The sequence below is a fragment of the Sus scrofa genome, unplaced genomic scaffold (genome assembly GCF_000003025.6).
Source record: "Sus scrofa isolate TJ Tabasco breed Duroc unplaced genomic scaffold, Sscrofa11.1 Contig2717, whole genome shotgun sequence".
NCBI classification, from domain to species: Eukaryota; Metazoa; Chordata; class Mammalia; order Artiodactyla; family Suidae; genus Sus; species Sus scrofa.
In genome coordinates, this window is record NW_018085157.1 from 26,169 (window position 1) to 47,970 (window position 21,802).

Sequence of the window (21,802 nt, forward strand, 5' to 3'; positions counted from 1 at the left end):
CTTATCCCTATAGCTTTACCTTGCTTGGCTTGGCTATGCAAGGTGCGTCTCCCCATCTTGTCCCATTAGAGGACTCAGGGTCTCCATTCCTGCTGCTTTGTCTGTCACCGACTGCTTGCAGGATCAATTCCTTTTGAAATGATCCTGAGTCTAGCTTTGCCTTGGATACCCCAGTGGGTGCTGCTCCTCAAGTCGGAGCCTCTGTTTCATCGCCAACCCTCTCTGCCAGTTTGGCCCCCACGAGCTTGGTGGCTCAGGACTGTTAGCCTGGCAGATGGAGGGGTGACCTGTCACTCTGGGAGAGGGAAGCTCTTGGAACAGGCAGGATGCCCACCACTGCTTTCAGCTGCCTCCTTGTCCACCTTCCCTGTTGGCCTCACTGGACTTATCTACCTCCCCGGGATCACATGTTTAAGCCTTATTCTGTATTACTTTATCGGATGCTCATGTCCATTGCTCTTAGAGTCGAGATTGATGGAATAATTGAATTGTATGAGTGGCGGCACGTTGGTAATGCTGGACGGAACTGTTTAAGTTTCTGGGGCCTCGCTATTTGAATGTGGAAAGTAGCACCACTTGATGGCTCCAAGTGCTGAGTCTTGACTTTTCAGTTGGTGTTTTGACCTTCAGGGCTGGCGGCCTAGGTGGATGGGGCCACTTTTTTTCTTTGCCCATCTACCTAACCTCACGGCAGGCTAGATCACCCATCGTATAAGTTAGAAAGCGTTTAAGTAATAAGCAACATTTTAAAACCGTATCTTACTCCCCCCGCCCCTTCCTTTCTTCTTCCTTTTTTCCAAAACCACGTACCCCAGGCCCAAGAGCCTGGCTGCCACGCCTATCCTCTTTGGGAGAAGCATGAGTGCGTGTGTCGAAGTGAAAAGAAAAACATCCTTAAACATTTCCAACCAGATAAAATAGTTATTTTTGTGTTTAAGCTAAATTGCCTTTTAAATTCCTTCAAGCTTGGTTCACTGAGGTGGTTAGGTATAAATGCTATAGACTAGAAATTAGCTGTATAGTTCAGTAATGCCTGTGTGAAGAAGAGGCTCAAATGCTGTCCCAGGCAGCCTTTCCGAGGGCCTGGAGCTTCTGCTGGAAGCACAAAATGTAACTCTTATTTTATAAATGTGACGGAGGTGTAAGGAGTCCCCCTGCCCTTTTTGACTGAGGGTGACTGTCTGCTGGCAGGGGACTGTGCCCCCCACCCCCCTGGAGAGCTCGACTCCTGGCTGTTGTGTGTGGAGCTGAGGAGGGACCTGAACCTGGAACATCTGCCAGGACGAGAGGGGGGTGGGGCACAGGCCTAGAAATCAGGCTTCTGCCTATACCTTACATAAGGCAGACCCTCTCAGGTTAGTCCTCTGAGCTAGCTTGCCTCAGTTCCCCAGGCAGGACCCTTGGTCCAGGAACCCCCAGGAGACCAAAATATTATTCTGCTCTTCTGAGGATTGCAAGGAAATACGGGAAAAAAGGTTTCTCCTCAAAAGGTACAACCAGTCTGACTTTCAGCTACAGTGTGAGCCTCATTTTCAAATGTATACAGTGCTTCCAGTTCTTGAATACTTCTGCGTTACAAGAGCATGCGGCTTTGGACTACCTGTTGGCACTGTCCCCCCTACTAGACATTTTCAGAATTGGTACATGAGTTTACAATTTTTCCTTTTAGTATACTTTTGATTGCAAAATATGACTGTCATTGTTACCCTTTTATCCATTATCTTTGTCCTTATGGAATCATTCCTTTTTAATGTTTCCTTTAAGATTTTTGGTAATTTTGTGAGACAGCAGCAGTAAATGTATGTATGGAACCTGCCGTTTTTCGTTTGAAGACTGCTATTTAAAAATGTAACAAACGTATCTAGTTAATATTTTATACCGCTTAAATGTCTCAGTCCTTTTAGAAATAATATAAATAAAATGGTTTAATGTTGATATGAATGTTTCGTATTTATTTATTTTAGGATTCCATTTTACTCTTTTTTTTTTTTTTTTTTTTTTCTTTTTGCTGCTTCCAGATCTCCTCCTGTGGCATATGGTGTTCCCAGTCTAGGGGGCTTGTTGGACCTGTAGCCGCCATCCTCTGCCAGAGCCACAGGAACTGCCAGCTCCAAGCCGAGTCTGTGACCTACACCACAGCTCACAGCAATGCTGGATCCTTAACTCACTGAGCAAGGCCAGAGATCACACCCGCAACCTCATGCTTCCTTGTCGGATTCCTTAACCACTGAGCCACGATGGGAAATCCTCCATATCACTATCTTCAACGCAAACATCAGTGATGGTTTATTAACTTTATATTTCATTATGGATTCATTTAATCACTCTGTTTATTAGTTTCTTTCCTTGCCGTTATTTCTGACCTCCCTCTGAATTTACTCTTCTTTCTTATTCTGTATTAATTTTTTAAATGAAGAGAACTGAGGGGTGACCTCTCCATAATGTTACTTCTGAAATGTGCATTTGTTCATTTTTGGAGATAGAATTCTCAAAAGAAGCTGTGCCTTTTGGGATCTTGTCATCTTACCGTTTTGGAATGCCTCGCCAGCTCAGATTTCTGTTGAGCCTCTGTTGAAGTTAGTGACCAGTATCCTAAATAGTACAAGGCACATGAGTAGGCCCTTACATTCAATATGTGCTATGCGATTTCATAGAATCCCATGTGGCAAAGAGATTGCTGGCTATGGGATGGCTGGAACCCATGACTTAATTCATACTTTGTCATTTGTTTGCTCCTGTGTTCATGGTATCAATCACTAGCTTATATTCAGTGTAATGAGAGGACCATGTCACTTCTGTGCCTCTTTGTTTTTTGTGGTGCTGCAATGCAGATACAATGGGGCTGAACCACTATACAGACTTTTAGGTCTTCCTCCAATAACTTCTTCTAACCTTCTTTTCTCCCCGATGAAGTTCTTTAAAATTTGGGAACCCGTATTAAACTGTGAACTTTGAACTCAGACACTGGAATATGAGTTGATAGTACATGTTTTAGGTCTGAACTTCTCTGGGGCTGTCCTGAACCATGGCTGGGCGATTTTAGATTTAAGCCAAACACAAATTGAAAAGAAATACATGTCCTTCAAAATGTACACCTATGTTACCAAATTAGTAATTTTCTAGTAACATAAAAGCTGCCCTTTATACGAATGACAGGTCCTGTCTGGTCTTACAAAGATGAAGTAACAGTGAAGTCAGGAACAATTATAGATTGTTCGCTGCTTTTCACTACAATGATAGAGATTTCATAGTTCTTGACTAACAGAAGTTGTTCATGTCTATTCATTGTACATGTTCATAAAACATAAGTTACACAGAGTGGTTGTCAAATGAGCCTGTGGCCATAGCTGTTGATGTTTCATGCCAAGGTAGGCAATTCATCTGGCATAAATGGCACAAAGGGTCTAACCAGGGAGTTCCCCTTGTGGCTCAGCAGTAATGAACCCGACCGGTACCCAAGAGGATGTGGGTTTGATCCCTGGCCTCGCTGGGTGGGCTGAGGATCAGGCATTGCCGCAAGCTATGGTGTAGGCTGCAGACATGGCTCAGATCCTACACTGCTGTGGCTGTGGTGTGGACCAGCAAGTGCTGTGGTGTAGGCCGGAAGCCGCTGTGGTAGGGGCCGGCAGCTGTAGCTGGGACGTTCCCGGGCAAGACCCCTGGCCCGGGAACTTCCGTAAGCAGCAGGTGCAGCCCTAAAACCAAACCAAACCAAACAGACAAACAAAAAAGGTTCTCCCCAGACATTATATTTTAACAAAGTCTTCAGTTAAGTGCAATCTCTAATCACTTGGCCTCTGTCACTGCATTTGTAACGTGGCTTGTTGAGAAAATCATGAACATTTTCTGTGGCTTTCACGTACTTTGACAGAAATTTGAAAATTGAGAGAACTCTGTAGGACGTAGATATAGTGAAATTCTATGTGCAAAAGCACATGTCTTTGAAACTGGCTGTGTGTTATTTCACATTGAATATTATGTTTTCTGGTAAGTTCCTCAAGAACAATGGAACCGACATATCATTTCCTTGTGTTTTAAAACAGAGTCCTTTTTTCAGCATCTTATCCACATTCTGTTGGCATTTTCCAGCTTCACTGATGAGAAATAGCAATAATGGAGTTACTTAAGTCTATATTCAGTAGATGTTAAGCATAAAGAGAAATACTCTAGGTAGTTATTTAACTAACACACAGCCACCAATTTTAGAGGAAACGGAGGCTTGTCTGGCCGTCATCATGGTCTGTTAGTGCAGCTTCACGGCGTAGCTTCTTATAGACTAAAGGTCCTGTGCCTTCAGCATTAATTGAAAGCATGTTTTTATTGGTCAGTTTGCTTTAGGGTTAAGGCATGCTTCAACCTCAGCAACATGATCTAGTGAGCAATGAAGAGGATGGTACTGAATATAATTGGATGGGCTAAGTTGTTAGTTTCTCAGGCCCTGGAAGAATTCAGCCACTCAGTGATTCTAGAAGGTGTATCTATTCAAATCATGACAAAGACAGTTTATTTGGAAAAATGCAGAAAAATACGGTTTCCTGGAGACAGAATTTAGCTTAGGTGTTTATGTGTTAACTTTCTTCCAGGGTTCTGAAGATCAGACAGGCCTCTCCACCTAGCAGAAAACTAATTTTTACATGGAAAAGCAGCAGAAGCTTAGCTGTCTGGTTTGAGATAATAATTATGAGGAATAGGATCAGAGTAATACTGGGCACCATGGGGATACATAGGGCTCTAAACACGTAGTCCCTCTTCTAAATACGAATTAAAAATATCATAGATAGGCTAAGAATTCTTGAACAGTTCATCCCTTGACCGGCATTTGCTCTAGAATCTACAGGGCCGAGCATTTGCATGAAAACCTTCAGTTTTGTGCTAAAAATTATATAACATGCCAGTCTGTCAGAAGTAGTCACTGAAACATCTTACGGTCTTGGAATGCAAATATGGATTAAGAAATAGTAATACACAATCTATACACAAGGGGGAAACTGTAGAATTTTTGTTTTAGGAGCAGGTTAATGTTTGTCTCTGGATTTCATTTGGAAGTTTTACTTGATGACAACTAAATGTAACCATAGGTAACCAAATGTAGCAATGGTTTAAATTTGTATTACCAGATACTATATCTAGCAGCCTAGACACTGAGAAGTTTCAAATGGAAAAATATTGTATTTGCTTTATATTCTCTTTTTTCATGCTTAATGTGAATAAGGTTGCCCTTTGCTGTCTGACTTCATATTCACATGAGAGCATTGCATGGAATCAGCCAAAGCACCACTGTAAAGTCAAGACAGTCTGTATTTTCAGATTGTTGGTTCTATTATCTGGACATTACTTTTTACATTCATTTGCTTTTTACTGAAACTGATAATGCTGACATTAACAGGTATTAGGTTTCCTGTTCAGTTTTTTTTTTTTTCTCTTGTATTCTTCATATCTTATGTGCATTGGGGTTCAGGGTTCTTTATCTATCTATCTATCTATCCATCTCTGTTGATTCATTCATCCATCCATTCTTGGAATTAGTTCCTGTGATTTTGGGGGCAAGTAAGTTCAAAATTGGCAGGATAGACATGCAGGCTAAAACTCGGGGTTTGAAATAAAGACACGATTTGAGTTTGCAGTCTTAAGGCCGAATCTTTTCTTTGGGAAACTTGAGTTTTTGTTCTGAAGACCTTTCACTTGATTTTATGAGGCCTACCTACTTTTGCAAGAGTGGCCTGTTTAAGACCAATTGATTGTAGATGTTAAGCACAGCTACAAAATTTGTTGACACCAACCCCGAGATTAAGCCTGATTAAACAGCTGGATACTAACCGTATTGTTAGGCTGAATAACCTAACCCTGTTGACCCATAAAACTAACAGTCACACGTTGCCAACTCCGTTCTTCTTTTCATGAAAGCTGTGGTGTGGGAACAGTTTAGGATTTAAAGAGAGTGACATCCATAATTTCAGAATGTATTCACTCACCATTGGACTCGGAGTACTGTAATTCCTTTGTAACATATTCTTCAAACACAGTGAAGGAATACAGGATTTCCAACCAACCTCCTTAGGAATACCTAAATTATCTCCCTTCCAGAGCCCAATCTAGCAGATGAAAGAAAATTATACGAAAAGGTTATATATGTCTAGCTTTGGTTCTCTCTAAGAAATAATACAGTTTTAAAGCGGAGAGTATTAAGGATCACATACAAACATTAAGGTCACGTCATAAGTGCCAAATGTCTCCTAGGGTATTCAAATAAGAGTAAAAATTTAGATAAAGACAAGCTCGGTCTGTCATAGTTGAATGTCCGATAATTACAGTCAGATATGCTTATTCAATTATGAGGATATTAGTAAAACGTGTGTAACTTAGTCTGGGGCTTCATTGAAAGCTGCCGGTGGGAAATGAGTCTGGAAGGGTGTTTTCTCAGGTTAGTGCTGTCAACACAGACCATCAGTGACCAGTCAGTGATAGGAAGAGACGAGAGCTTTATCTGATGTACACTGAAGACTGTAGCCTAGGAGAGAGAGCCTCAATAAGCATTGGAATTGCGTTTCCACTGAACTACAGAATGTGGGAGGCCTATGCAGGCAAAGATGGCAAAGGTACATAAGCTGTCTGTCAAGCATTAGGATTGGAACAGGCAAGAAGTAAGGGCCCTTTTTAAGTGCGGATTGGTTGGGGTCCGAAATGTTTGAATAGTTACACTGATAGGCTTTAGAGAGAGAGCATAAAGTTGCAGCTGGCAGGTGGTAGAAGAGAGTGTTTTGCAAATGGCTGGTGATACTCTTGAGTTTGAGGTAGTTCAGAAAAGTAAAGCTCTCCTTGATGCAGGAACAAGACTGAAACAACCTCCACAATGGCTACCTGTTTCCACTTTGAATGCCTGAATCAGTTGCTCCATCTCGCAATTCTTTTTTTTTTTTTTTTGTCTTTGTCTTCTGTCTTTTTAGGGCCACACCCACTGCATATGGAGGTTCCCAGGCTAGGGGTCCAATTGGAGCTACAGCTGCCAGCCTACACCACAGCCCCAGCAACACCAGATCCAAGCCGTGTCTGTGACCTACACCACAGCTCACAGCACCACCAGATCCTGAAGCCACTGAGCGAGGCCAGGGAGTGAAGCCACAACCTCATGGTGCCAGTTGGATTTGTTTCCGCTGTGCCACACCAGGAACTCCCCATCTTGATGTTCTTAGTGCATTATTTCCTTTAGTGGTTAAAGCAGGTGTACAAAGGATGTTTGGCAGGCCATGGGAAAGAGTGTTCTAGTTAGTGTAAAGTTCAGGCCAAATCAGGTGAAATCCAGGATGACTTCCTCGTATCTCAACATGAAAACATTTCTTCAGTCAGCAGCATGTATACGGATGATCGCATTCAGATTACAGAAAAGTACTTAAGGATAATTTTTACATAGGAGAAAACACAGAAAACTGGCAGGAATTCAAGCAGGTTAATAAAATTGGTAGCATCAGTGATGCTCTCCACAGTGGTGAGTGGTTAGTCACCTGAGGTTAATAGGGGAACAGCTGTCCAAATACTTAGCATGTTATATTTAAGAAGTTGCTGTTGAACAAAGTGACCCAGTTGTGTATATGTGTGTGTGAGTGTGTGAATATATATATATATATATTCCTTCTTTTTTCATATTATGTTCCATCATGTTCTAACGCAAGAGACAGGACAGAGTTCCCTGTGCTGTACAGTCGGACCCCAGTACTTATCCACTCCAAACTTCATAGTTTGTATACTCCAACCCCACACTCCCCATCCAGCCACTCCCTCCTCTGTCCCCAGCAGCATCCACGAGTCTGTTCTCCACGTGCCCGATCTGTTTCTGTTTTGTAGATGGGGTCATTTTTGCCTATTTGCGGCTGGAGCGTCGCCGGTAGAGCCCTCACCACTTGCATCTCTGATGTGCAGCAGAGTGCAAGATGAAGTTCCTATCCAACTGTTTTGGGTTTACAGAAGAGTGATCCTAGGAATTTTTACAGCCTTTCAAACTAAGCAATGGAGAGTCCCTGTGGTGGCGCAGTGGGTCAGTGATCCAGCTTGTGTCTGTGCCATGGCCAGTTCAATTCCTGGTGCAGTGCAGGGGGTTAAGGATCCAGCATTGCTATAGCTGTGGTGTAGGTTGCTGATAGGGATTGGATTCAGTCCCTGGCCTGGGAACTTCCATGTGGTGTGGGGGCAGCCAGAGACAGACAAAGAAAAAAAAATTAACAGTAAAAAACAGAGTAAGAAACTATAGTTGTGTTGCATCTCCCTTCTTGCAAAAGGAAGTTTAGAATGAACATTTTTGAAAGATTTTCTTCTTTTTTTATTTTTTTCCTGCAGTACAGCATGGGGATCAAGTTATTCTTACATGTGTATGTTTTTTCCCACCCTATGTTCTGTTGAAATATGAGTATCTAGACATAGTTCTCAATGCTGCTCAGCAGGGTCTCCTTGTAACTCTGTTCTAAGTAGTGTCTGATACTCCCAAGCTCCCGATGCCTCCCACTCCCTCCCTCTCCCTTCGGGCAGCCACATATCTATTCTCCAAGTCCATGATTTTCTTTTCGGTGGAGATGTTCATTTGTGGTGGATATTAGATTCCAGTTATGAGTGCTATCATATGGTATTTGTCTTTGTCTTTCTGGCTCATTTCACTCAGTATGAGAGTCTCTAGTTCCATCCATGTTGCTGCAAATGGCATTATGTCATTCTTTTTTTTTTTTTTTTGGCGGAGTAGTATTCCATTGTGCATATATACCACATCTTCCGAATCCATTCATCTGTTGATGGACATTTGGGTTGTTTCCATGTCCTGGCTATTGTGAATAGTGTTGCAATGAACATGCGGGTGCATGTGTCTCTCTTAAGAGGAGTTTTGTCTGGATATATGCCCAAGAGTGGGAATGCGGGGTCGTATGCAAGTGCTGTGTATAGATTTCCAAGGTATCTCCAAACTGTTCTCCATAGTGGCTGTACCAGTTCACATTCCCACCAACAGTGCAGGCGGGTTCCCTTTTGTCCACACCCCCTCCAGCACTTGTTATTTGTGGGCTTATGAGTGATGGCCATTGTGACTGGTGTGAGGTGGTATCTCCTGGTAGTTTTGATTTGCATTTCTCTTACAATCAGCGATGTGGAGCATTTTTTCATGTGTTTGCTGGCCATCTGTATATCTTCCTTGGAGAAATGTCTATTCAGGTCTTTTGCCCATTTTTCCATTGATTGATTGGCTTTTTTGCTGTTGAGTTGTATAAGCTGCTTATATATTCTAGAGATTAAGCCCTTGTCGGATGCATCATTTGAAAGTATTTTCTCCCATTCTGTAAGTTGTCTTTTTGTTTTCTTTTGGGTTTCCTTTGATGTGCAAAAGCTTGTCAGTTTGATGAGGTCTCATGTGTTTACTTTTGCTCTTATTTTGATTGCTTTGGGAGACTGACCTGAGAAAACATTCATGGTGCTGATGTCAGAGAGTGTTTTGCCTGTGTTCTCTTCTAGGAGCTTGATGGTGTCCTGTCTTATATTTAAGTCTTTCAGCCATTTGGGGTTTATTTTTGTGCATGGTGTGAGGGTGTGTTCCAGTTTCACTGCTTTGCATGCAGGTGTCCAGGTTTCCCAGCCATGCTTGCTGAATAGACTTTCTTTTTCCCATTTTATGTTCTTGCCTCCCCTGCCAAAGCTTAATTGACCATAGGTGTCAGGGTTTATTTCCGGGTTCTCTATTCTGTTCCCTTGGTCTGTCTGTCTGTTTTGACACCAGTACCACACTGTTTTGCTGACTGTGGCTTTGTAGTATTTCTTGAAGTCTGGGAATGGTATGCCTCCTGCTTGGTTTTTGTTTCTCAGGATTGCTTTGGCGATTCTGGGTCTTTTGTGGTTCCATCTAAATGTTTGGATTGTTTGTTGTAGTTCTGTGAAAAATGTCATAGGTAATTTGATAGGGATAGCATTGAATCTGTAGATTGCTTTGGGTAACATGGCCATTTTTACAATATTGATTTTTCCAGTCCATGAACATGGACTATCTTTCCATTTCTTTACATCTTGTTTGATTTCTTTGATTGAAGTTTTATAGGTCTTGGCATATAGGTCCTTTACCTCTTTAGTCAGATGTATTCTGAGGTATTTGATTTTGGGAGGTGCAATCTTAAAAGGTATTGTATTTTTGTATTCCTGTATTCCTTTTCTAATATTTCATTGCTGGTATACGGAAAGGTGGCTGATTTCTGAAGGTTAATCTTATATCCTGCCACTTTGCTGAATTTATTAATCAGTGCAAGTAGTTTCTGGGTTGAGTCCTTAGGGTTTTCTATGTATAGTATCATGTCGTCTGCATCCAGTGACAGTTTGATCTCTTCTCTTCCTATATGGATGCCTTTTATTTCTTTTGTTTGTCTAATTGCTGTGGCTAGGACTTCCAAAACTGTGTTGAGTCGCAGTGGTGAGAGTGGGCATCCGTGTCTTGTTCCAGATTTGAGTGAGAAGGCTTTCGGCTTTTCCCATTGAGTATTATATTTGTGTGGGGTTGTCATAAATGGGTTTGATTATGTTCAGGAATGTTCCCTCTACACCCACTTTGGCGAGGGTCTTGATCATGAATGGATGTTGGACTTTGTCAAATGCTTTTTCTGCATCTATTGAGATGATCGTATGATTTTTGACATCTTTTGTTAATGTGGTGTATGACGTTGATTGATTTGCGTATGTTGAACCATCCTTGTGAACCTGGGATGAACCCTACCTGGTCATGGTGTATACATTTTTGGATGTGTTGTTGGATTTGGTTGGCTAAGATTTTGTCGAGAATTTTTGCATCTATGTCCATCAAAGATATTGGCCGATAGTTTTCTTTTTTGGTGTTATCTTTGTCTGGTTATGGAATAGAAGGATTTTCTAAATGGCTAAAGCATTTTTTTTTCCTTCTCAACCTTACTTTCCAGTATAATTTAACTGATTCTAAATCCTTTCCAAAGATTTCAACTGCATAAAGTAGTTATTATATAGATAATTTGTGCCTTTGCTTTGTGCTTAGGGCCACAATTCTGTGTGTTTTGTTTATAACATACTTTTTCCAGCTTTGCTCCTCTAGGATCGAATTTGTCATCACAAGAATTTTTGCTACTTTCACCATTTTCCCTATCCTAGCTATAGAAGCTAAGCTTTACACAGATTACCTCATTGATTTACGCATCATGCCACATTTTAAAACATGTATTTTACCAGTAGAAACTAAGCCCTGAATCGTTAGGGGTTAAATGACTAGCCCAGTAAATACACAGCCAAAAAATAAAAGACCTGAATGAATTCCAGTGCTTAGTACCATTTATAGAATCAAATCTGCAAAAATTTTACGAACACCTCCACACCTCCATCTCATTAATGCTGTTACCTTTAGTGGTATCATTATGGATTTGTCTTACTGTGGTTATTTCGAGTGACTGTTACACTTTTCAGTATTTTATAAAGTTCCTAAATTGAGTGTATATTCCTCTATAATATATATGTTAGATTAAGGCATACTGAGGTAGTAAAAGGATATTTTTGCTCTGTCAACATTAAAATCCATGCTCTTTATATATCATATCTACATAATTATTCCACTTACATTTAATATCTTTGTGATTTATAAGAACCGATTGGTTACTTATCTTTAGATCCGTGCTTCATTGCTTCTATGATACATACAGAGACATGTACTAGATTGCCATAAGTAGCCAAAAGTCACCCACATTTTCCTTGCTTTCTTCCTTTATTCCAACACTCTCACAGTGGGAAGACATGAGCAAAAGGGAGAGAAGAATGATCGTAGATAGGTAAATTAGCTGATCGATAACTTTGTATTTGAAGATTATATATGTATATATTAAACTAGTTTGGCAAAAACACTTGACATTTGACTCTGAAGAAGCAAGCATTCAGTGAATTGTTAGGGTGGTGCTGTATATTAGAAATTATAAGCCCTGATTTGTTAGGTAGAGTGAGGCAGTCCCTAATTGAACCCTGGTGGTCAGTTCACTGTGGTATTACAGCAAGTGATCAATGTAGAGCCCTTGTGATCTTGCTCTATAGAGAACACTGAGTTGAACAGTTAATCCACCTGAAACCTGGTCTCTAATGCCCCTGCAGTTCAACTTAATGAAGACATCTATTTTCCTGATGAGTCATGAGATACAAACTCTGTAGAGGTAAAGAGACCGTTTTTCAGAAAATGTTGTGAAATATGAATGTGGGAAAGAGTAAGATTAATTCTGACCAGAGGCCTAGAAAGACGCAACGGAGAAGTCAACTTTTGGGTCGTCCTTGAAAATAACGAAAATGTCTATGTGTATTTTATTCTTGAAGATCAGAATAGTGATAAAGTCTTTCCCCAAGAGAACTGCTAACTCTGTTTTAGATAAAGCAAGTACAGTAGCCAAAAAGGTTGCTATCAGATGATATACAGAAGAATGAAGGGGTGGAAGCGGTGGCTTATGGAAGTAAAACCCACGGCTAATTCACATCAACCATGACGCACAAATCTTCCAAGTTCAACAAGGCTGTAGTGGTCCATTCATTAAACGGTTTTGATGGCTTTTGGAGACTCATGAAATATATAAATTTGAATTTCATTGAGAAACTCCTAAATGCCGTCATGCAGATTTATTACAGCTGGGCATATTATTAAGACTAGCCCAGATGAGTGGTCTGTGTAGAACTTCAAGCTACTGACATGTACATCTTGTAGGCTGCTGTACACGCAAGAGTTGACTACTTTAGTGAACCCCCCAAAATGAGTAGTTCCCTTTATTGCTACCTTAAAAGTTTCTCTTTTAAACATCCTCTAGGTCTGAATCAATGGTCTGTATAGTTTGCTCTTAAGCTCAGGTGTTCTTTCCTTTAGAAAATGGTTTATGATCAGGAGTTCCCGTCGTGGCGCAGTGGTTAACCAATCTGACTAGGAACCATGAGGTTGCGGGTTCAGTCCCTGCCCTTGCTCAGTGGGTTAACGATCCCACGTTGCCGTGAGCCTTGGTGTAGGTTGCAGATGTGACTCGGATCCCACGTTGCTATGGCTCTGGCATAGGCCGGAGGCTACAGGTCCAATTTGACCCCTAGCCTGGGAACCTCCATATGCCGCGGGAGTGGCCCAGGAAACAGCAAAAAGACACACACACACACACACACACACACAAAATGTTTTATGATCAGAAGCCCTGCCCCAACCATTATGGAATAGATTAGAATGGGTTAAATAGCTCTCCTCTTCTTTAAAGTCCTACAATCTGGGGATAAAGGCAGATTTTATTCTTTCCTAGTTAATGTTCCATTTATTAATTTTCCCCTTAACATGTTGCACTGTGAGATGCTCCAGTACAATGCTGAGTGGAAGTGGTAAGAGTGGTAAGGTCTTTTTCCTGATCTTAAGGATAAAGTTATTTGGCCTCGCATCATTAAATATGATTTTAACTCTAGCTTTCCCATATTCTGTTCCACATATTTTCATATCTCTAGGTTTAGTTTATGCAGGATTTTCATCATAAATCAGTGCTCGATTTTGTCAAATGTTTTATTTTCAACTCAGTTCTTTGTTATTTTTTTTTTAACAGCATTCATGGACATTGATTTTTCCATGGTCACTTCCAAATAGTATCAACGCCTTAGGCAGGACCATGGAGCTGGTTTGGAGTAGGTTAAGGTGGGAGGTGTGTCTAACAAAAGTGGTAGCAACACTTTTCACAAGGATCGGGAAGATTTTCTCTAAAGACTACTTCTAAATGTCTTTTTTGCCTATAGTGCACTATGTCTTTAGCATATGTTTTTCTCTAGCGTCTCCTCTTTCATTTCTAATTTTTTTGAATTTTCTCTCTTTTTCTTAGTCTAAAGTTTTTTTAAAATCATAGTTGATTTATAACATTGTGTCAGTTTTTTCTATACAGCATAGTGTATACACACACACACCCATACACATATATACACATATGCATTCTTTTTCTCATACTCTCTTCCATCATGTTCTATCCCAAGAGACTGGATATAATTCCCTGTGCTATCCATAGGACCTCATTGCTTATCCATCCTAAATGTAGTAGTTTGCATTTCCCAACCCCAAACTCCCCAAGTATTCCACTCCCTCCCCACAACCCCCTTGGCAACCACAAGTCTGTTCCAAGTGTCTGTGAGAGTGTTTCTCCTTAATATATCGGTTCATTCATGCCATATTTGAGAGATGAGTAGTCATTATATTTATCTTTCCAAACAGTTCTTTTATTGCTTTTGTTGTTGTTGTTGTTGTTGTTTGACTGGTTGGTTGGTTATGGCTGTCTCGTTCTATTTCATTTTTTCCCATGTTGATCTTTTATATTTCCTTCCTTCCTTTCTAAGCTTGGGCTTAGCTTGTTCCTGTTTCTGATTCCTTGAAAGCAACTTCAAAGAATTGAAATGTTCAGGTATTTAATGGAGATTTTTTTCTTTCTTTCTTCTTTCTTACATAAAAAAACAAAGCAAAACAAAACAAAACTTTTTAGGGCCACCCCCTCAGCATATGGAGTCTCCCAGGCTAGGGGTCCAGTCGGAGCTATAGCTGCCAGCCTACACCACAGCCAAAGCAATGCCAGATCCGAGCCATATCTGTGACCTATGCCATGGCTCAGGGCACCATGGGATCCTTAACCCACTGAGTGAGGCCTGGGATCGAACGTGCAAACTCATGGTTCCTAGTCGGATTTGTATCCACTGTTCCATGACGGGAACCCCAAGATGTTTTCTTCTTAACATTTGCTTGTATCAATATAAAATTCCTTGTAGGAACTGCTTTTGTAGCATCCTCTATGTTTTGGTATATTGCGTTTCTGTTTTCATTTGTTTGGAGGTTATTTTGTTGTAAATCTTTGGATTTCTTATTTGACCCATTGGTAGTTCCGAGTTGTGTTGTTTAGTTTCTGTATGTTTGTAAACTTTCCAGCATTCCTCTTGTTGTTTTTTAGTGTCTTATCCATCATGGGTGAACAAGTTGCTATAGTTTTAAATCTTTTAAAATTTGTGAAAGTTTAACATGATGTGGCTCATGATATGATCTATCCTAAAGAATGTGCTCTGTGCACTTGAGAAGAGTGTTTGTTGTTCTGTTGCGTAGAAATAGCTATGTACGCCTGTTAGGACCATTTGGTCTAATTTATAGTTACCATACTCTGCTTTGGCGCTCGAGCTTAATTTTTCCTACATAGGTGCAGTGTGTGTCCTTTGGCCAACATATGCTCATTTCTCCCACCTCTCTGCCCCTGGTGAGCTCTGTTCTAGTCTTTGCTTCTATGTATTCAACTTTTGGATCCTATAAATGAGTGAGATCATTCTATCTTTTTGTGTTTGGTTTATGTGATTTAGCAGGTCTTCCAGGTTCATCTGTTTTGCTGCAAGTGGCCGGATCTCTTGGGCATTTAAGGCTGGATAATACACACACACACACACACACACATTTGTTATCCATTCATCTGTTGTTGGGCACTTACCTGGTTTTCTTATATTGGTTACGGTGAATGTTCCTGCAGTGAACATGGGAGTGCAGATATCATTTTGAAGTACTGATTTCATTTCCTTCAGTTTGAAATTGCTGTATCCTATGGTATTTTTTTTTTTTCTTTAACTTTTTGAGGAATCTCCATGCTGGTTTCCACCATGGCTGTACTAATTTACATTCGAATGAGATGACCTCATTTGGTTTCTTTTTAACCATTCAGATGGAATCATCTGAATGATTACAAGTCATGTAGTCAAATGAGGGAACAAGTAATCGGTCCTTTGGAAGTTTTAAAACTGTGGGGCACCAAAGACTATTATTTTGGTCGAATATATTAGACTATTTACCTATCTATCTATGTAAAGATAGTGTTTTATTTGTGTTCTTTTCTGAATCCTCTAAACATTTTAACATACAGACATGTAGTACATGTTTCTCCACTTTCTCATTATTTCAACCGTAGATAAAAATACAAAGATGATGAATCATTCATCATATGGAGATTATGTTTAACATGTCTTAACATGTTACTTAGGTCTATTTCAGATTTGGAAAGTGTTGTAAAATCAAGTACAGTACATCCCACTGAGGTTCCCCTTTTGTCTTCATTGATAGCCTCATCCCCTGCCTGTGTAGCATTATCCTAAAGTTGACATTCTCCAAGCATTTTTATGATATAGGTATATGTGTCTGTATCTTACCTATGTGATTATTTTCACTCAAGTATATCTGGCGCATGCACATTTGTTTTGGGGGTTTTATTTATGACTGTTTGTTATTATTATTTATTCTGGGGCTACCCTTGCTTGCGGAGTCGCGGTGTCTGCAGCAGCTGCGGTGACTGCAGGAGGCAACCTGTGGAGCGGAGGTTGATAGCCAGTGTTAGGGACCTTGGGTCTGTGGGCTGGTGCTTCCAGGGGCAGGGGCAGCGCTGCTGGGCCTGTGGCTGCAGGGCCTTGTGCTGTACTTGGTGCCCGCGGGGGTGGCGGTTACGCTGGCCTGGCTAGCTGTGGGGGCGACCGCGGTCTGGTGGGGCCTGCGCCGCGAGCCCCCGAGGTTCACGCGCCTTCCGAACCTCGCTGGTTCGGAAGGCGCGCTGCCATGGAACACTGCTCACCTTGCCTCCGGCGTAGTCAGCAGTAAACGGAAGTCTCCTAGAGCCTCCGCGCCTCTTCCAAGGACTTGGACCCGCGCTCATCTGTTCCTCATGGGCAACTACCTAGGCAAGCCCGCCCCCCCGCAGCCTGCCTCCACCTCGGAGGCCAGGGACCTGCGGGAGAGGCCTGGCCGCCGCCCGCCCACCGCCCCACGCCACCAGCTCCATCAGGCCATACCCCCGGGGTTCATACTCACCCCTCCCTACCCACTCCTCTTCCCCGACCCTCTAGGAGGACGGCCCTCCGGGGTTGTGGCCCTGTAGCACATCGGTTTGTAATAACACCTCGAAGGAGATACCCAATCCAGCAGGCCCACTATGCCTCGCTGGGGGTCCTTCCCACGGTGTGCTGGAATAGTTGTCACAGGAAGACTGTGCTCTCTGCTCGCAATTCCAAAGTGGTGTGCAGCCCAGTGAGAGTGAGGATTGCTCCTCCGGATAGCAAGTGGATTCGTCCCCCGCTATCAGAGCAGAGTAGCAGCTCAACCGTGTCCTCCCCATCAGCTAGTGCCCCAGACCCATGTGCAAAGGAGACTGTGCTGAGTGCCCTCAGAGCGAGGAAGAAAAGGACGGTGAAGGAGGAAGACCAAATACTGGCTGATGGCCCGAAGAAAAGAGAAGGCGCCAGGACAGCAGTGGACGTGGACATTCAGCATTTGAGCCGCTGGCGGCCAGTGGAATCCCTGCCTCTTTTGTGCCTAAGCCTGGGTCTCTGAAGAGAGGTCTCAGTCCCCAGAGCTCAGATGCCCACTTAAATAAGAGGTCACGCACCTCTTCTCTGAGCTCCTTGACCAGCACGTACTCAGGCGGCGTGCCCATCTCCAGGCGCAATGCCATCACCAGTTCTTACAGTTCTACTGGAGGTCTCTCTCAGCTGCGGAAGAGGAGTGGTCCTAGGTCATCCCCCTTCTCCAGGCCAGCTTCGTCCTGCTCCAGGCTCTAGCGAGGCCAGCAAAGGAAATAAGAGAAGAGGAACTTTCTCATCATTCGGCTTCTTCAACTGCATTCACAACAGACAAGGAGTCCCGGGAGCAGAAGTTGCCGATACCACCACAAGGGAGAAACAGGACTCGTGGAGTTCTCCACCAACACCTGGCAGCTCAGGGCAGCGTAAGCGGAAGGTCAGCTGCTGCGGTCCTGGCGAGGGGAGCAGCTGACCTTGCCTCCACCTCCCCAGCTTGGGTATTCAGTCACTGCGGAAGACTTAGACTTGGAAAAGAAAGCTTTGTCACAATGGTTCAGCGAGATCTTGGAGGATAAGACTGATACTGCCTTGAGCGCTGTCCCTGAGAACCCACCTACCAGTCAGCCTCCGGTCTCTTTCAGCCTGCCTACTGCTGGGACTCCTGCCACCGAAACCTCCCTCCCAGCCCCAAGCCCTAGCCCACTGTTGAAGAGCTTGAAGAAGCAGCAGGATTCCCCAGGCCTACCATCGCCCCCCAAGTCTGCTGGCATGGCAAGCCCTGTGGCCCATTCGCCTCCGAAGACACCCGCCCTCTGGCCCCTCTTGGCTCTTCACAGTCAGGGCCTCTTGCGGGCACCTCCTCGGACTGCAAACCTACAGCCGTTTTCTGTGGCGGCACCCTTACCCCCGCTTCTTCCACAGGACCAGTCACTGACACCAAGTCACCTCCAGCCCCTGAGGCTGAGACGTCTGCCAACTCCCAAGCCTTGTCGGCCCCCCCTCCCCCTCCCAAGCAGAACATTCCTTGTGGAATGCTGGGCACCTCACCTGCTAAGCCTCCTGCCTCTGCAGCTCCTGCTGTGTCTTCACCATCTCCCGTGCTCGATCCCATTTTTTGGCCCCCTCCTAAAAGCAAGAACGAGGGCCCTTGCCCTCTAGCCCTTCCAAGGTCCCAGCCACCACATCTTCCAGCTCAGCCCTCCCCGCAAGTACCCGCAGCCCGTCCCGCACTTTTAAACCTGGCTTTCACACCAGGGAGGCCCCTGCATCCGTGCCCATAGTAACTCCCTTCTTCAAGCAGGCAGCTCCTCCAGCCGGTGCTATGAGCGCCCCTCTCTTCCCTGGCCAGACCCGTGCCACCTCTGCAGTGGCTGCTGCGACCACAGCTGGCACCTCCGTAGACTCTGCTCTGAAGCCCGTGTTCAGCTTCCGTGTGAGCAGCATGACCAGCACCCTGAGCAGCGTGACTAGCACCACCGCTTCCACCTCCCAGCCCGTCCTCTTTGGGACTCCCTCTGCCTCTGGTGGCAGCTTCACAAACCCAGCTGTGGGTTCCAGCTCCATAGTCCAGCTTGGTAAGCCTCCCACCATGCCTCCTTCAAGAGCAGTCACCAGCTTTGGCCAGTCCCTTCCCGGTGCCCCTCAGGCAGTGGCCAGCAGCAGCAGCAGCAGCAGCAGCAGCAGCGCTAGCACTGCTGGCTTTAGTGATTTGGGCAGCAGCCTTCCAGCCTCTGCCCCAGCCACCACCAGCCAGGCCACGCTGACATTCAGTAGCACCCCCCGCCCAGCCATCAGCGTTCCCTTTGGCTCAAGTGCCAAGCCAGGATCCAACGCCCAGCCCAGGTTTGGGGCCACTGATGGGCAGCAGCAGTGGGCTGCCAAGCCATCCCTTGTCCCCAGCTTGTGCAGCTCCTTCACGTTGGGAAACTCTGCAGCCCCCGCCCCGACTGCCACTCCAGCCACAGCCCAGCCAGCCTTTGGCAGCACCACACAGTCCACTCTTGGTGGCCTGAAAGCCACAGCCTCTGCCTCGGGCACCCTTGCCGGCCCCCAGCCAGCCTTTGGCAGCACCACAGCCGTTTTCTCCTTTGGTGCAGCCACCACCTCTGGCTTTGGAGCTACAGCCCAGACCACCGGCAGTGGGGCCAGTCGCTCCAGTAGCACGACACCATCTCCCTTCACATTTGGGGGATGGGCAGCCCCACCGTCTGGCAGCAGAGGCTTTGGGCTCAGTGTGGCTTCGCCAGGCACCAGCTCTGCCTCAGGAGCCTTTGGCTCCGGAGCAGGACAGAGTGGGACCGCTGGCAGCACGACTCCTTTTGTGGGAGGCTTGAGTCAGAAGAGCCTGGGTGCACCCAGCCAGAACACATCCTTTGGCCTCAATGTGGCCTGCACTGCAGAGAGCCAACCTGTGTTTGGAGGCGCCTCCACGCCCACCTTTGGTCAGAGCACCCCTGGCCCTGGGGTGGGCACATCAGGCAGCAGCCTCTCCTTTGGGGCGTCCTCAACACCCATCCAGGGCTTTGTTAGAAAAGGACCTTCCTTTTCCATTGGTGCGGGACCCAAGCCCCCAGGGGCTTGGCAACAGCTACAGGCCCGGAGGCAGCACACTAGCAAGAAGTAGCCCCTGGCCCTTACCCCCCCCCCCACTCCCCTTACCCCTCCTGCCAACAACTGGACCTTGGCACCTGCCAGAAAGAGCCTCTCACCTTCTAGTTCCATGAAGCTGAGATCTCTGAACCAGTCTGGCTTCAGCCATGGGCGGGGGAGGGGAGTGGCAGGTGCAGAGGCTGCTCCCTGTCTTGCAGGAAGCAGAAGGCCCAGGCCTTGGGGGGATGGGAAGGCAGGAAGGGTGGCCGGGCCGAAGCCTGTGACCTTACTTGAACAGTTGCACTGGTGAGGCTGGCGAGAACTGAAGAAACAGCTGAACATATCGCCTGCTTCCTTCCCTGAGGCTCGCGTGGTATATACGCTTAGTGAGGCAGCTCCCTTGCCAGCGTTTCCCTGAGAGCCAGCTCTGCTGGAGAGTGGAGGTAGAGACCTCACCCCTTGCATCTCTGATATGCATTTGATGGGCTTGGGGGAAGCGCTTATCCCTATAGCTTTACCTTGCTTGGCTTGGCTATGCAAGGTGCGTCTCCCCATCTTGTCCCATTAGAGGACTCAGGGTCTCCATTCCTGCTGCTTTATCCGTCACCGACTGCTTGCAGGATCAATTCCTTTTGAAATGATCCTGAGTCTAGCTTTGCCTTGGATACCCCAGTGGGTGCTGCTCCTCAAGTCGGAGCCTCTGTTTCATCGCCAACCCTCTCTGCCAGTTTGGCCCCCACGAGCTTGGTGGCTCAGGACTGTTAGCCTGGCAGATGGAGGGGTGACCTGTCACTCTGGGAGAGGGAAGCTCTTGGAACAGGCAGGATGCCCACCACTGCTTTCAGCTGCCTCCTTGTCCACCTTCCCTGTTGGCCTCACTGGACTTATCTACCTCCCCGGGATCACATGTTTAAGCCTTATTCTGTATTACTTTATCGGATGCTCATGTCCATTGCTCTTAGAGTCGAGATTGATGGAATAATTGAATTGTATGAGTGGCGGCACGTTGGTAATGCTGGACGGAACTGTTTAAGTTTCTGGGGCCTCGCTATTTGAATGTGGAAAGTAGCACCACTTGATGGCTCCAAGTGCTGAGTCTTGACTTTTCAGTTGGTGTTTTGATCTTCAGGGCTGGCGGCCTAGGTGGATGGGGCCACTTTTTTTCTTTGCCCATCTACCTAACCTCACGGCAGGCTAGATCACCCATCGTATAAGTTAGAAAGCGTTTAAGTAATAAGCAACATTTTAAAACCGTATCTTACTCCCCCCGCCCCTTCCTTTCTTCTTCCTTTTTTCCAAACCACGTACCCCAGGCCCAAGAGCCTGGCTGCCACGCCTATCCTCTTTGGGAGAAGCATGAGTGCGTGTGTCGAAGTGAAAAGAAAAACATCCTTAAACATTTCCAACCAGATAAAATAGTTATTTTTGTGTTTAAGCTAAATTGCCTTTTAAATTCCTTCAAGCTTGGTTCACTGAGGTGGTTAGGTATAAATGCTATAGACTAGAAATTAGCTGTATAGTTCAGTAATGCCTGTGTGAAGAAGAGGCTCAAATGCTGTCCCAGGCAGCCTTTCCGAGGGCCTGGAGCTTCTGCTGGAAGCACAAAATGTCATTCTTATTTTATAAATGTGACGGAGGTGTAAGGAGTCCCCCTGCCCATTTTGACTGAGGGTGACTGTCTGCTGGCAGGGGACTGTGCCCCCCACCCCCCTGGAGAGCTCGACTCCTGGCTGTTGTGTGTGGAGCTGAGGAGGGACCTGAACCTGGAACATCTGCCAGGACGAGAGGGGGGTGGGGCACAGGCCTAGAAATCAGGCTTCTGCCTATACCTTACATAAGGCAGACCCTCTCAGGTTAGTCCTCTGAGCTAGCTTGCCTCAGTTCCCCAGGCAGG

The 21,802-nt window shown here is 45.0% G+C and overlaps 1 pseudogene; it reads left to right on the top strand.

Moving 5' to 3' along the window:
- Positions 1–407: 407 nt before the first annotated feature.
- Positions 408–19,946, top strand: LOC110258676 (annotated as a pseudogene).
- Positions 19,947–21,802: the final 1,856 nt, after the last annotated feature.